This window comes from Lygodium microphyllum, chromosome 11 (assembly GCF_053477565.2).
Source record: "Lygodium microphyllum isolate KBCC chromosome 11, Lygodium_microphyllum_v1.1.10, whole genome shotgun sequence".
NCBI classification, from domain to species: Eukaryota; Viridiplantae; Streptophyta; class Polypodiopsida; order Schizaeales; family Lygodiaceae; genus Lygodium; species Lygodium microphyllum.
Window position 1 is genome coordinate 126,585,767 of NC_141145.1, and position 16,284 is coordinate 126,602,050.

The 16,284-nt window shown below is 36.8% G+C and overlaps 1 long non-coding RNA gene across 2 annotated transcripts; it reads left to right on the forward strand.

Annotated features, from left to right (window-relative positions):
* Positions 1-15,071: 15,071 nt before the first annotated feature.
* On the forward strand, positions 15,072-16,284 carry LOC148029346 (uncharacterized). Of its 2 annotated transcripts, none has more exons than XR_015692410.1 (3): positions 15,072-15,589; positions 15,784-16,026; positions 16,195-16,284. It is a non-coding gene; the product is annotated as an uncharacterized LOC148029346 (long non-coding RNA). The 2 variants fall into 2 exon arrangements; XR_015692411.1 differs by lacking the exon at positions 15,072-15,589 and adding an exon at positions 15,641-15,658.

The window sequence follows — 16,284 nt, forward strand, 5'->3', positions numbered from 1 at the left end:
AGCTTTTGGTCAAAGTCAGTACATAACATACATTATGCAAAGTAAAAGAGCTACCTAAAGGAAACTATAGTCTTACATCCCTAATGCCAATAATATCCCATACCACATCATCTTTTAGTCATACGATACCTGTCATGCTATGATAGGATTGAAACCAATCTTTATGTGGGGTGAGATGAAAGGAAGCAATGATTTTAAAGAAAAGAAAATTCTCTTAAAACAAGTCAAATACCTTGAGTTCAATGGCAAAGGATCCAAGGTAGAGAATAACACGAAAGTTTGGGTTGAAATTCTAGAAGAGTATTTCTCCACACATCTGACACTAGTTCCACGAATTAAGCAATTAGCTCCTAACTATGCCTAATAGGCGAAGCTCACCTTTGGTGGAAGTAATGGTTCCAAAGACAAGGCAATCACTAAAAGCTCTCAAACTTAGGAACAGATCAAAGATGCAGTGCCAAAAAGATAGCTTCCCCTTCCTTCAAGACCATGAAGATGGATGAAATTTTCAACCTACAATAGGGAGACATAACCTTAGAAGCCTACTATTCTAAGTTTGTAACTATAACAAATGCATCCTTTAGGAGGCTGGAGCTAAAAGCAGCCTTCTGGGAGAAGTTGACAGCTAGCAAGAGAAAATTGGAGTAGAAAACTACATTGTAAGGCTAAAAATACGTGCAAAATGGATGAAGAGAGTGTCAGGCAACCTCGGCTAAGATGTCCTCCACGAATAGGGTATAGGAAAAGGCTAGATTACCTAAAACCTACAAAAATGAGATTGACTCAATGGGAGGGAAAGCTGTCTATTTATTGAAAGTTTAGGGCCTCCTAAATTAGGGTTTACATTTGGGACATGCCCATCCAAGGCTTCAAGTTAAAGGTCATCAAAGATATTGAAAGTTCTATGAAGATTGGGAGAATATCAAGGAGAGTCCATTTATCTTGGTTTATTTGAATTCGTGTTTTTGGATCAATCTTTCAGCAATAAACAAGTTTGTAAAGAACAACAACAATGTGGTTGGGTAGAAAAATCTCATCCATGAAATTAATTAACATCTTTGAGAAACTAGGGAAAGAAGTTTGATTGCTTGTGCCCTAACTAGCCAGACATAGTCTTCTTATCTTTAGCAAACTCCAAATATAAGAGAATGGTTTAAGCAACATATGAATGATTTATAAGGATGGCACTACTCTAATGTGATTTTCATGAGTTTAAATATAATGGTATTTTAGATATTTCAAATCAACTTTCAGGTTCAACCTCTTGACAAAACATTATCAAAAGATTTAAATTACCCCTCATTAGAAGAAATGATTACATACTAGGCATCCCCAATATTTAACTCGTGTAAGAAGAACTCCATACAAAACGCATTTACCTTTGTAGATATTAGAGGATCCACCACATATACTTTTTTCTACTTGTCGATGAGAGGAAGAATGAGCATAAGCCACCTTTTTAAAAATTTCAAGATTAGATGAGATAGGACTCAAGACTAATAAAATATACTTGAAAAATGCATCATGTTTACTCAAAAAGGGCCCAACATTTGTGGAAACCTTGTATAGCTATATAAACACAAAAGAGGGCAAAATGGGACCCAAACCCTATGGCCGGGGGGAGACAATCCGCCACTATCGAAATGCCTCCCTACATGCCATAGGGTTGAAGTCCCATTTTTCATTTCTTTATACTCGCAATATGCTTGGATTAGTTTTTTACAATGTTTGAAACATCTAAGAGTGGTCAAGATAACTTTTAAAAGTTTAAGCACTACCCAATAGTTAGTTCTCTATGAGTTAACATTATGTAAAGGATCACTAAATGAAATTTGAGTATACCTTAGGAGGACCAGCATTTGTTGTGTCATTGATCTTCTTATTATTCCTATGTAAGACTATGGTGTCCTCTAGAGATATGTTGAGATACTATGAGTTGCCTCTTCACCTCAACATCCATCACCACTCGGCCTAGAATCTGATCAAGTCACCTAGTATTTTCTTTCCTCAAGATCCATTCTCTTGTTAAACATTTTGTTTTCCTCTTTGAGCCTATCATCTTGCATTTTTTTGGCCTCCTCGTCCTGCAATTCATTCTCTCTCAATCCATCCCTTTCACCTTTTCTTTGTCCATACTATCATATTCCTTCTCTTGCCCTTTTTCTTTCTTTGCACTATCATCTTCCTTCTCTTTCACCATTTCTTTTTGGATTTGCTTCTTCTAGTCTTGCACCATATGTAGAGTTTGCCTCTTCTTGAGTGTGTGCTCTAGCCCTCTCTAGTGTTCTAGGGCCTTTAAAACCTTTCTTCTCATGTGGCTCATCCTTGCCTTTGTATGAAATTAACTTCTAGATCTAAAAAACACCAAAATAAGTGACAAATATGAGAAAATGTAACAAATAAGAGCATCTATAAGCATGACACTTGAAATAGGGAACTCAAACCCTATAATACACAAGAACACATGAAGGTTGACTCACATGTAGGGTTTGGATCCCCTACAGAGGGTAAAGCCTCTTAAACCTTGATGTGAAGGTTGTGAATGGTAAACCTTTGGATATGGTGGAGATTGATGCAATAAGTTGGATCCAAGATTGAAAGTCCTCAATGGCAATTTGGAAAGAGGAGGCAATATGCACTAAAGGTAGGGGTTAACAATTTGGAAGAAAAGAGGGGCAACACGCACAAGATGTTATTTGATGGTGAAAAGTTAAGAGTTGCAAGATTATGTATGCCCTAAAAGTGAATAGACATGTATACAAGGCTAGGGGGAAAAAACATCCTAAAGAAGGAAAAAAGGTGTCCTCACAATTCTAAGTGTGCTCACACACATCACTCCAAAATATAGTAACAAATCCCCCATTGGAGTGATGCAATGAAGGAGATCTGGCACTCATATATAGGGAATACCATGCCCACAATCAACAAAGGGGAGTAAGCCCAAAGCTTTATGGAAAGCTTCAAACTTCTCACAAGGCACATCCTTTGTGAAAATATTGTAGCTTTGAAAGCTTCTTTGTACTCAGCTTCACAACTAGAAATGGCCACAAAGGGCTGCTTCTTGCTCAACCATGATATGCATGACTATCAAGCATGAAGCAATAACCACTTGTGGGTACACAAGTATCATAATAACCATCCCAGTCATAGTCTAAAAAAGCATGTAAATCTTGTGGTAATGAATTCAAGTTCGCCTTAAATTTGGCAATATGTGTCTCATTAGGACCAATGAGTAGCATAATATCAACATAAACCACAATAGTTGAAGGCACATCACCCTCGTGTCTAAAATATAATGTGCTCTTAGTGGATTGTTCAAATAATTGTGTGCAATCAAGTATGCATGTACCATCTATTACCAAGCCCAAGGTACTTGCCAAACCATGCAAAGCCTTTTTCAGATTACATGCTTTATTTTCTTGCCCCTTCTACATAAAACCATTAGGTTAAAAACTTATACTTCCTTGTGTAAATCACCATTCAAAAATGTAGTTTTGATGTCTAACTTATGTACATTCCCACCATTATGAGTTGTTAATATGAAAATGCTACAAATATTTTTCATATGGTAAGTGGGAGCAAAGGTTTCCTTAAAAACCCTTCGCCACAAGTGTAAAGTTGTAGTGAACAACATTACCATCTAGCTTGTGCTTTAACTTGTAAACCCACTTAGTACTAATGGCCTCCTTTCTGTGAGCAAAGCACATAAGAACCAAGTACCCTTTTTTATAATAGCATCGTACTCAGATTGCATGACAACCATCCAATTTCTAAATTTCATATCTCTTCGAAAGTCATAGGCTCATCCTCATCACACAAACTAGAAACAACTAGTGCATATAAAATTTTAATGCATAAGAGGTACTATGAGAGTGCGAACAAGTACAACTAGCCAAAGATGCATCTAACTTACTATCACACAATTTTTGCACAAGCCATTTTGGCATAGTCCAAATTGCTCTATCTCTACTTTCTCGTCAAGAAGTATAACATTCACACTTACATCAGAAATATGTTGGTCTGTGTTATCATGAGAAACTTGTATATATTGAAAAACTGCATCATTTGGCACTACATGTGACTGCACACTACTGAAAAAAGAGACAACAATGTGTCATAGATATCATGTGAGCATGTATCTATCTCTTTTATACATGAAAGTAAAAGTTTAACAATAACTTCCGTGAAGACAATAGCATAATTGACCAATATATACTTACTTTGTGGATGGTATGACCTCATTACTACACTCGACAAAAATACATTTTATAGCCTTGTCATTCAACTTCTTGCATTGTTACATTGTAACCAAAGCATAAGCCAAGTAACCAAAAACATTCAAGTGAGCAACATAGTTTTTTAACCATGCCAAGCCTCACAGGGAGTTATAGAACTGCAAAGCCTTAATGAAACACCTATTAAGTACATAAGTTGCACATAAAACATATTCAAGGTAGAAACTATGTGGCAAAGATTGACTCTTAATCATACATTATGCCACCTCCATAAGTGATTTGTTTTCCTCTCAGCTACACCATTTTGCCACAATGTACATGGTATTGTACATTGGTGCGTTATCCCACATTCACCTAGATATGCATTGAATTCCCTAGATATACACTCCCCCCCCCCCCCCCCCCCAAATCAGAATAGAGGGTGCCCATTTTTTATATCCTTACAAATATTTAGCCATGTTAACAAATTGCTTGAAGCACAAAAAGACTTCAGATTTAGCTTTTAACCCATATACCCATGCATGGCTGGAGTAGTCACCAATGAAAGTCATGAAATACAAGTAGTTGCCAAAGTATGTTGTTTGCATTAGACCACAAACATCACATCGTACAAGCCATAGTTTGCGAACAACTCTCATATGAACCATATTTTGGAAATGAAGCACACTATTTTATCCAATATGCAGTCTTCACAAATGTATCCTATGCCTCCTACACATCAAAAGAGAGAAATGCCTCCCCTAACTTTGATTCTTTTGAGCACGTGTACGGTCATAATTGTATTGTGCTTTGAATTCCCATTCTGTATCCCACACAACATTTGCAGATCGAACTTGGAGGGAGAGGCATGCGCAATAGCTACACTAGTCTCTTTCTTCTTGGCCTCTTTCACGGCCAATTTAGGATAGTCCTTTACGACATGATCTTTTGCCTTATAATACCTACAAGACATTTAACTCTCTTTTCTTGTCTCATCCTTATCAACCTTCTTTATCTAAGAAGCAGTTGTAGAATTCTGCTTACTAGTAGAAAAGGAAGCTTTTTCTTTAGGATTTTGACTAGCTACAAAAGCTTAGTTTGCAACATGCATGATGGACATTTTTTGTCTAAATTGTTCTTACAACAAAATAGAAACCAAATCATCAAATGACAAGGCATTCGGATTGCCTTTCATCATCAAATGAACAGTGGATGCAAAATTCTGATAAAAATTAGGAAGTCCATTGAGAACAATATGCATAAGTGAGCTGTTAGGAAAAATCTCATTTGTAGCAATCAGCTACTCCTTAAGATATTTGATATTTGTCAAAAAGCTATCCATGGAGTCACCTTCATCCATATGTTCACTTTCTAAATGGTTTCTAAAGAGAAAGGTTTAAGGAATTGGTAACAAGTTCAACATGTTTTGCATAACAATGTGTTTGCTAACAAGAATAAACCTTACTTCATGCTTATTTTAATGATCAAAAGTTGTATTCTAAGTGGTTCTTAGGACCTTTGCGTGATCAAAATGAATCCACATTGTGATGATTCATTGAATGGGAGAGTTGATGATCAATCATATTGTTCTTGAAGCTATTATCCATGATACAAAATACTAAGTTAAGCAAGAAAATAGTGAAGAAGTATGGGGGAGTAATGACACTATGAAGCTGCATGAGAGTGACAATCAAGCTCAAGAGATGCATGTATTCAAACTAGAAGACTTTATTGTTGTTACATGGTTGTTTTCCATTCATGATATTAGTACCCATATCTAGTTTGTGAAATTTGCTACACTATGATGCAAGACGATTACTAGAACCATACCATAGCATCATAATCTATATTTTATTACTTGGCATGGCTCACTTCGGTATGCAAGGCATCAAGTGTGGTCCAATCGATTCTTCTATATCCTTAATTACATTCAAGAAGAATTGATAAATTATGGGTTCAAGTATTGGTATTCACAAAGCCAATCTTTGGGCTATGCATATTTTTAAAGGCCTAGTTGAACCTTAGTCATAAGCACTCCCATATGTGAGAGTGCCTTAGTTATCATGAGGAAAGTAGTTCTATGTGACGATCGAATTACCCATACATATCATGTTTCTTTTTTTAGAATGTATATACTATTGTATCATTACTTTTTAGATTGGGATCCTACATTGCACAGAGTATGTCCATCAACCATCTTATCTAAAGGTTACTATCATCCTATTCACCATATGGTTATGTCTACCATGTAAACCAAGTATCTACTAGTTGTGATATGTGTCATGTATGGTCATCTCTTACATGTGAGCCTCAATCAAAGTTAGGAAAGAACATTTGAAGCTTGATAATGTACTTTTCTTTCATTTTATTTGTCCCAAATATTTTAGGTTGAGGTCTCTTCTTGCATTTGTCTCATTAGGCAACCTATCTTTTTCATTTCCAAGGATGCATCTATTGTCTTAGGTAGGGTGCATATTTTTCAGTAGAGCCACGCCACATTTAATGCATAACATTTGGCATTTTTCATGCAAGTTTGAGGCCACTTTCTTAGTTGTGCCCTATTTATAGCTAACCCTGTTTCACTCTAGTCAGTCATTCATTCATTCTCAACCAACTTTCCACATCATCTTCTTCTTCTCCTACCTATATAGTACCCTCAATTGATGCTTCAAGTTGCATGTTGGGATTGGCTATTTTGCAACCTTGTACCATCAAATCTTCCATCAATTTTGTTCCTTTATTCTACTTCTTTTCTATTGTCTTGTGCTCAATTTGCTCCAAATTCACTTTCCTTTCTATTGTGCACTTTCACATGGTATTAGAGCCTTACTGGGAACCTTGTCGAAAGTTGGATATGATTTAAGAGGAGCATTTTTTGTGGCAAAGCTAAGCAACATAATCCAAGAGCTATAGGTAAGCTTTTTCAAGTAGGGCAACTGGTTTTCAATCATCGCCTCCAATTACATTTTCATTTGGATATTCATCAACCAACTATGTTTTTTCTTTACTGGGAGCACCATCAAAGTGGCAAGTGGTATTATTGGTTTCTAGGAAACCATTCTAGCCACTCATTGTTCACAAGTGCACCAAATCAATGTTTAGATTAGGGTGGCCTATTTTTCAAGCTATCTGGATCTGAATTGGCCTAAAATCCAGTGCATTTTTTATCCTAGATTTTACCCTCCAATGATTGTGTTTTGACATTCCATCTCTGGAGACTCTTTGACTAATCCATTGCACATTAGATTACTATTGTACAACAACCAAGCAAACCCCAAACAAGCTGACATAATCATCCTAAATCTCATTTTTACATTAACAAAACAAGGTTTTCTTGAAGGATATATATGACAAACTAGTATAACTAACAAGATCATGTGGATTGGATCCATTAGGATCATTGAGCTGAAGATCAAGACCAAGACAAGTGCTCATTTGATTATTGTGAGTGTGAGGATCATCGAGAAGATGACTAAGATCAAGAAAGAGATTGTGATCTAGATCGATAGATGGATAGGTTTTCTATTTTACCACCTTCATATCACTTTATTACCCTTTCCATGGCTTCAAGTCCACAATTGGAGATTATGGTACCACCTATTCAAGTGTTCATCCTCCCATCTCTCCCCACTCCCAAAAAGTTGGATAGGACAAATTATTATTTATGGTCATGCAAAGTCAAGTGCATCCTTTACATCTTTGACCTATGGGATTTCATCACAATCCTTCATCACTCACCAACCATGGAACCCCATGTTGGAGTGGGTGTGGACTCGGTGTTTTTATGGGATTGGCTCGATGTTAGAGTTTTCCTTCTTCTCCTTTTGAGTTATATAGATCCTATGGTCATGAATATTATATGAATCTACACTTCCACAAGGGTTTGAATGAGCTTGGCATCTCTTTATCAAGTTTAGACATTTGTGCATTGCATGACTCTCAAGTTGAAATCTACAATATCTCTCTATTATAGATTCTCATATGTGAAGGGCCACATCAACAAGATTAAGAGATTTGGGATGATCTTGCATCCCTTAGGAAGATCATGGCTTCAAATGACCCTAACTTATGACTCTTCCATCACATTTCATATCACCAAAGTGTGATGTCTTCTTCACTAGTCTTCTGGCCTCTCATTCAAGGGATATTATCACTTGTTGGGAGGAGCTAGTCCCCATGGTGGTAAAGCAACACATGCATCATAATAAGGAGATAGATTTTCATGGAGCAAGTACATAGAGTTGTGCTTTTATGGCATCATCTTTGGGTAAAGGATAAGCCAAGTAAGAGAAAGGGAAGAAAGAGTTGAAGAGATTGGAGTCGTCTTCCAACTTTGGTACTGATACAAAGAGACAACAAAAAGGATATTCCAAGTATCCATATTGTGGGAAGACCTCACACCCCGAGGAGAAGTGCCAGAGGAAATACTCTCAAATTTGTTTAGGAGCAAAGGAAGAAGCAATAATGAAGCATCCATCTACATCTATTCTTACCATCGAGCTAGTGTTCCTTCATATCCATCAATTAGAAGAGCATTGGTCAGCTCTATTATCTTATGGGATCCTAGATTATTGACAACGGTGCTTTAAGTCATGTGAATCCTTGACAAGATTGGCTCAAGATCTTCATACTCAATAGGGTACAATTGCTGTGATGACATCTCATTAGTGCTTGTTTATGGTGTTGGCACCTCGCTTGTGTTTTTTGGTAAGCTTTGTATTAGATGTCCTCCATGTCCAAAGTTGGGCTTCCATCTCCTCTCTATTCATGGCCTTACAAGATTGAATACTCAAGTTCTTGTCCCTTAGCATGCCATATTTGTTGAGTATTATTCTTCACTAGGACCTATTGTTGTGACAAGTTGTTGGTAGGAGAGGGGGCTATATTGGCTCCATTCCCCTTCCAGTGTGTGAAGCACCCTCTGAGAGGCATCTTCTCCCAACTACACCCATTCCTAGTTGTGCACTACTAATCCCACACATATTATCCCATCCTCCACCATCTCCTTTAGTGGTTCCCTCATACCCTCCATCCCTTTCAAAGGATGATGATATTGGAGATGTCATTGCCAATTCCCTTGCCCTTTATGTTCCAAGGGGGAGATTCTTAGAACCATGAGGAGCTTCTTTAAGGATGGCAATCTTATATGTGCATTTATTTCGTGTGGCAGTCTCTTTCCTTCGTCCTTAGGCCACTATCCCCTACAATCACTTGCATGTCCATCCCATGGTCCTTTGTCCATGTTGCTTGTTTTTGGCAAGTTACCATGCATTCAATAGCTACTCACCATCATCTCTCAATTGGGTTAGAGGCTTGCCTCATCTTTTTCAGATTGGACATCCTTGGAGTGATACATTCAAGATCTGTCCACTCCCATCACCCTATGGTAGCCTTGGTTGGATCAGTCTTTTATGATGAGATAGGATCTTACTCCTTATCTAGCATCTTCATTAGCCAACTTCATCCATAGCAACACTCCTCCCACCACCCTTAGTTCCACTCCATTTCCTTTGGCCTTCTGCCACATTTAAGATTTGAGAGCAGTTGTTAGTAGTCCTATGTGTCATGTATGGTCGTCTCTTGCATGTGAGCCTTAATTTGAGTCAAAGAGGACATTTGGACCTTTGAAAATGTATTTGCCTATTATTTCATCTATCCCATATGTATTAGGTGGAAGTCTTCTCATGCATTTGTCATCAAGCAACATGTCTTTTTCATTTCCAAGTAGACATCCATTGCCTTGGGTGAGTAGCTAGCTAGGCAACATTTAGTGCATTTTGTTTAGCATCTATTGCACTTTCTACAAGTTTGACTTGCATTAAATGCATGTCAACCAGTTTCTTGATCATGCCCTATTTATGGCCACCCTTGTTCCACTCCACTCAATCTTCATTCTCAACTAGTGCTCCACATCATCTTCTTCATCTCCTACCTCCATCTCATGCCCTCACTACTACTTTGAGCAATGTGTTGGGGCTAACTATTACAACCTTATATCATTCAATCTTTTGGCAATCTTGTTTCTTCATTATATTGTCTCTCTTATCTCCTTCTTATGTGTTCACTCTATATTCACTTTCCTTTCCATGTTGTGCACTTTCCAATAACATCCATGTACACCATATTGCAAATCACATGACACTTCAATATGGGATAACACTTTAGCACTACTTGATTTTATATGCAATGCTTTCTTAGACCCACTTTGTATTTGGGGGCCATTAATTTGTCATCATCTCCCTTTCTTTCTTACTCCTTTACATTAGCTTGGTTACTAAGATTATAGCATCAAGAGTGGTGTTAAAGAGAACTCAAATTCTTGAATTCAATTACTTTTTGTAGACATATCATATGCTTAAACACTACACTTTGATATTAAGATCTCTTATCATATGTCATCATACAAGTACACAAAATATGCCTATATGACCATAATTCTTGTTAGCAAAACATGAGTATCTCACTTTGGTATGTTCACAACTACTTTTGCCTTTTGTTTATTTTCATTTAGAACTTGCTTACCATCCAATGTTCTTCGAGAATGAACTTTGAGGACTCTTAACAAGATTGTTGGTTTTACTGCACCACAATATAGCATCATTGGAGCATTATGAAAGAGACTTTGCTCAATTTGTGTTCAATTTCAAGGTGCCATAATGTTAGATTACATGACATATTGGCATAAAGGTAGTTCTAACCATCAATGTGGCAAATTTAAATTCATCATCTCATGCATTAGACAAAAGCTAAAAGCTACGAGCACATACACTGGCATCACTTGCACATTTATGAGCCCATATGTTGGCTTCTTTAGCATATTTGTGTTTTACTTATTTTTTAAGCAATATTCACTAAAACCACTTTTATATATTTGAGATTTGAGGTGTTCAAGCAAATGGTTGGACAAAAAAGAAACTAGTTCCACCATAGAAAGAAAAATGGAACTAAAGCCAAGCACACAAACATTTGGGCAAAGCTATAGACATCTTAGAAGCAAATGGGAATTGTGTACATAGGTCCAATGGTCTTTTAGGCAAGCAAACATGAGTTATTGAAGCCTAAGGTATCCCTACTTTACACTATCATGCAATAAAATTTGTGAGTCATGCATGCAATTTTTGTTTAGCTTAGCCATGTTATAAGCTTGTTGGGACTTGTGGAGTAATAAGATATTTACAATGCTAGAAGTCAATGACTCCATACTCCCTTTTTGTTGTAAAACAATGAAGCTAGTCATAGTCAAAGCATTATTTGAATGAGAATGTGGATCACAAGTGCACATGCAGTCTTGATGCTTCATTGATCTAAGAAAGAGTGGGTGCAACTACTCCTTAGGTTGGAAGTTGACAATGTTTACCATTGGGTGCCATGTGGAAAATTTTCTTAAGCAAACAAGTTGGCCATGACGACCTTCATTACATAAAGAAGATGTCACTATTACAGACAAAAAGGTTGCCTTTATGCAAAGATGGTAGGACAATGTAATGTTTGTGCTAGCAACGATGGGACTATAACACATGGTGTGTATGTAGTTTGATGTTGATTGAGGTTTTCTATCATGAGTCATGGATTTTCAAGCAATAATGTTGATGAGAATGTTATCATTCCTTTCTAGATAACATAATCATATAATTTGTAATATATAGCTTACTTGTAAGGTTGATATTGCAAGGTCTCTCATAATGTAACATTGATTGATTTGAATTAAAGAAGGTATTGAAGGGGTTGCGTAATTAGGACATGCTTCTACTTTATGTGTTTCTTCACTAGTCAATGCACTTAAGTGGACCAACGTTAGTTTTAAGATACACATCGTTTTTGTTTAAACATTAGTTTTCCATATAAGTAATGCAAGTGAGCAAAATGGGATTTGATATCAATGGGGAGATAATATTTTGAAATATCATGAACAAGGAAGAAAAGACAACACTTATTTATGATAGTTGGGACAATTAGCTAGAGTATCCAGCCAATATCATATAGTGTTTCCCTGGTGTGATGTCACTTGTTCTTGAACCATCTTGTGAAGAATTTTCAAATTGCAAAGAGAAAGTATACAACCCAAAGTGGTTTTGGTGGGGTGAGGGGTGTGGAGGACTTCTTTTGCACCTACTCCACATCTTAAAAGTAAATACTTTACAATACTTATTGGTTTAAACATGAAACATGTCCACTTCTTGTCTCTACCTCATGAGTGGCTTTCCCAAATGGATGCCTTTCTAGTTTTCATTATATTACTGTCTAGTTTGAGACAATCATTAAGGATTGGCTTATTCACTTCTTGGACATAAAATGACAAAAAGTAATAATTTATCATTTTTTAAAAAATTCCCAAAATGCTCTCAATGTTTATGAGTATCCTAGATTGTATTTGTAATCACAAAACATCTAAATTACCAATATGGTAATTGCCAAATTGGCCACATGTTTTTCTCAAGTTCTTTCATCGATCTCCATATAATGAGCTGCAAAACTTTATAAGAGCCTTACATTTCATTACATTAAGACCAACGGATTAGAAATAGGAGAACGTGTAACATTTCCTTCACTAGAAAATGTGAATTTATAAGTTCATAACCTTATGAGAACAGACCAACACTCTATTCATGATACGATAATATTCATGATTTCATAGCATGGAATCAAAATGACAAACTTTATATGTCCAACTTGTAATTTACGAGGCCAAAAGCGAACTTGGGAGTACAACCAAATTAATTGTGCAACATTGTGAGATTCTCAAGATAATCCTAGTTTTCCCCAAAAATCTATAAACCTTGGAGCGAAGTTCTAGGTTTTGGTAGTTTCCTTATACCAATGACCATTCTAACAATGGAGTGGGTCGTGAAGCCAACCAAAATCTCTTCCCTTAGGGAGGAGGGTTGCTTTATTGACTCGTGATAAACTACAAGTGTTAGATGAATGATGTTTATTCATTGGCTTGTATAAGCAAGCAAGCTCTTCATGAGAAGCATGTGAGCCTTGTCACACATCTTGATGATAGACACACCTAGAAAAGGGTTGCTTTGGTGTTGGCTTTGTTTGGCCTTATTGGATGGGCACATGCAACACTTGTCATACCTATGCACAAGATGCAGGACAAGGGGGTTCACTATTGAGGCATATTAGAATTCGAGGTAATAATGTGAGCACCCTCACACCGACATTGCCAACCTCATGTGATAAGGTTTCTCCAAGGCGAGTTTCTTCACACCAACATTGCCAACTCATGTGATAAGGTTTCTCCAAGGTGATCTTGCATCCTGAGTGTTGCAAAGCCCTTTCCAAAAGGGAAACAAGGCTTAAACTGCACAAATTGTGAATTGATCAAGGACAAGTAAACATAAGAATGTATTTATTTATGGAGGTTTTTATCTCACTCAAGAAGAAACAATTGTAGAATGAACGACAATAATATAAAATGCACGAAACTAGACCTTCCACAAGGAAATATAATCAGTAGTACTTGAAATACAATAGTTTCAAAAAGTGAAGGCACACACAATGATCTTATGGTTTTAGTCAATGGTGATCTACTTGAAATATAACAATTTCATATACTAAAACCACACAATGATTTTATTTTCCAAGTCAATGTTGGTTTACTATAATGGGCAAGAATGAGCTAAACTTCTTCGATCAAGTGTAGTGCTAACAAAAAATTCAGGTTAGTGGATAGGCAAACTTCTAAAACGGGGAAAAAGCATCTAAATTTTTGTATGGAGGCTTTAAACCTTATAAATATACATTTAAGCTATAATTTGTGGAATGTGGAGAAAAATGTACAAAGTTTAAATGTCTCGAAAATGATTTTTAGTGATATACCTGGTTGGTTACTATCGATAAAACAAGAAGAGAATGATTGTTATTAAATAACATCAAACTTCATGGTTGGAAGCTAAACTTAGTGTGTAGTATGTATTGTGTGTTGGTGTTTTGAAAAACAAACTTGTATCAACTCAAATAACAAATATAATCAATTAATAATAAAGTGATACATAACAACAACTGCAATAATAATTAAATTGACTTGACTTTGTGAAGCTAAAGTCAATATATATTTTTGTATAGGATTCTCATATTTGGAAATGGGGTGTGAAAAGAAAAGGGGCTCTTTGAAAAAACACCAGATTCAAATCAATCAAGTAACAGTAACTTTAACAAGGGCCTCTTTGAAAACTACATGGAGAGTGTACTTTGTAAGTGTCCATGGCTCTTATTATCGATGGAAAATATGAAAATAAATCAAATGAATATAAAAATAACAACAAATCACTCATTATTAGTTATTCGGCAATAATTCCAAATTGGCTATTTGAAAAACTGTAAATTCTATGTGAATGTCTGTATCGAGTTCATGTTTTCGTTGAACACATATGTGGAAAAGACAAAACAAATCAAATAAAAAAAAGTAAAAACGACACAAATGGCACATTAGTAATATATTGCAATAATGGCAGTTTGAAAATTTCCAAATTCATTCTTCTTTTTGGTATTGGATTCATGCTTTTTATTTGAAAATATATCAAAGAATCTATTAAAAGATTATGTGGAAAAAAAAACATATCAAATGAAAATAAAAGACTATGAGTTCAATGTGTATTTTTGATGCTTTTATTAAAAGGATATGTGGAAAAAACAAAACATATAAAAAACAAATAAAAGGAACAACAAAATCACAATAAAAGCTAAACTGGCTGTTTAAGAGAAAATCTAAAATTGAGTGTGTGAATTTTTTATGTTGGGTTCTCATTTTTTGGGGGGGGGGGGGGGGGGGGGGGGGAAAGAGACTTTAGACAAAAAGAAAAAAAAGAAGAGAAGGGGCAGAGAGAGAAGAGTGATGAGATCATTTTCCCTCTAAAATACAGGTTTGTCTTTTCTATCATGATGGTGGTGATGATAATGGTGAATAATGAATGATGCAACATATCAATTCATGCCCCCAATTCCCAACCATATTTTTTTTGGGTTTTGGCTCCCCCTTCTTCCCTTCTTCCTCGGTTATGGAGAAAATAGAGCAGAAGAGAGGGAGCTCTGTTTCCTAACCATAGCACCACCAATGGTGCATCATCACCACCCAACTTTATCTTCCCTGCTTGTGCCCTTGCGGAGTGACAGATTGTTGTCTATGCCTCATTAGGAGAACCCCACCTCCTCAAAACCCTAGTTTGCTCTCTGGAATTCTTCAAATCCCTGTCCTCTGTTCCCCTCCCATTGCCAATTCTCTCTCTTTTAGCCCTGTTTTGGTACCGCCATTCGAAGCGCAGGAGCAGAATTCTCTCATTGTCCTGTTTTGCGACCTCTATTTGAAGTGCGGGAGCAGAATTGCTCAGAAATTCGCGAAGGTGCAGGAGCAGGGGAGTCTCAAGCCCAAGGTAAAGCAAAAGGGAAGGCTGCTTCCTATCTGCATTTCTTCATTTTTCCGGAACGATCTGTCTGCCCAGGTTACAATTCGGACAATTCTGTACCATCTGGTTTGTTGCATTTCTGTAGAAGAGCAAGAAGAGAAGGGAAGCTCCATAGCTGTTCCTGTCAAATGGTGCTTCAAGACTAAATTTTTCCTTTTCAGCCTGGAAAAGAGCAAGAAGAGCAGGGGAAGCTCATTACCTATTCCTGTCAGATGGTGCTCCAAGTCTGAATTTTTCCTTTTGGGCCCTGGAAGTACACGGCATTTTGGTAATTGAACTACACAGCATTTGGTAATTCACGCTGTTCTATACCATCTGGCAGCCTCCATTGTTGCATTTTTGTAGAAGAAGCCAGGGGCCAAAGAAGGAAGCAAAGAAGAGAACGGAAGCTCCCTCCAATTCCTGTAAGATGATACTCTGAAACTGAAATTTGGCCTGCAAGCATACAAAAAGGAAGTCTTGCAATTCTTTGTTACCTTGATCATGATTGCAATGTTCCCAGCAGCAAAGTTCTTTGTCACTTTGATTATGATTGCGATGTTCCCAGCAGTAAAGTTTGCAGCTTTTGACAGGCATTTCTTTCGATTCCTGGCAGCTCATTCTCTCTCATAGATGAAAGGCGGTTCCATTTTGTTGCAAGAACCTTCCCACTCTCTCAACAG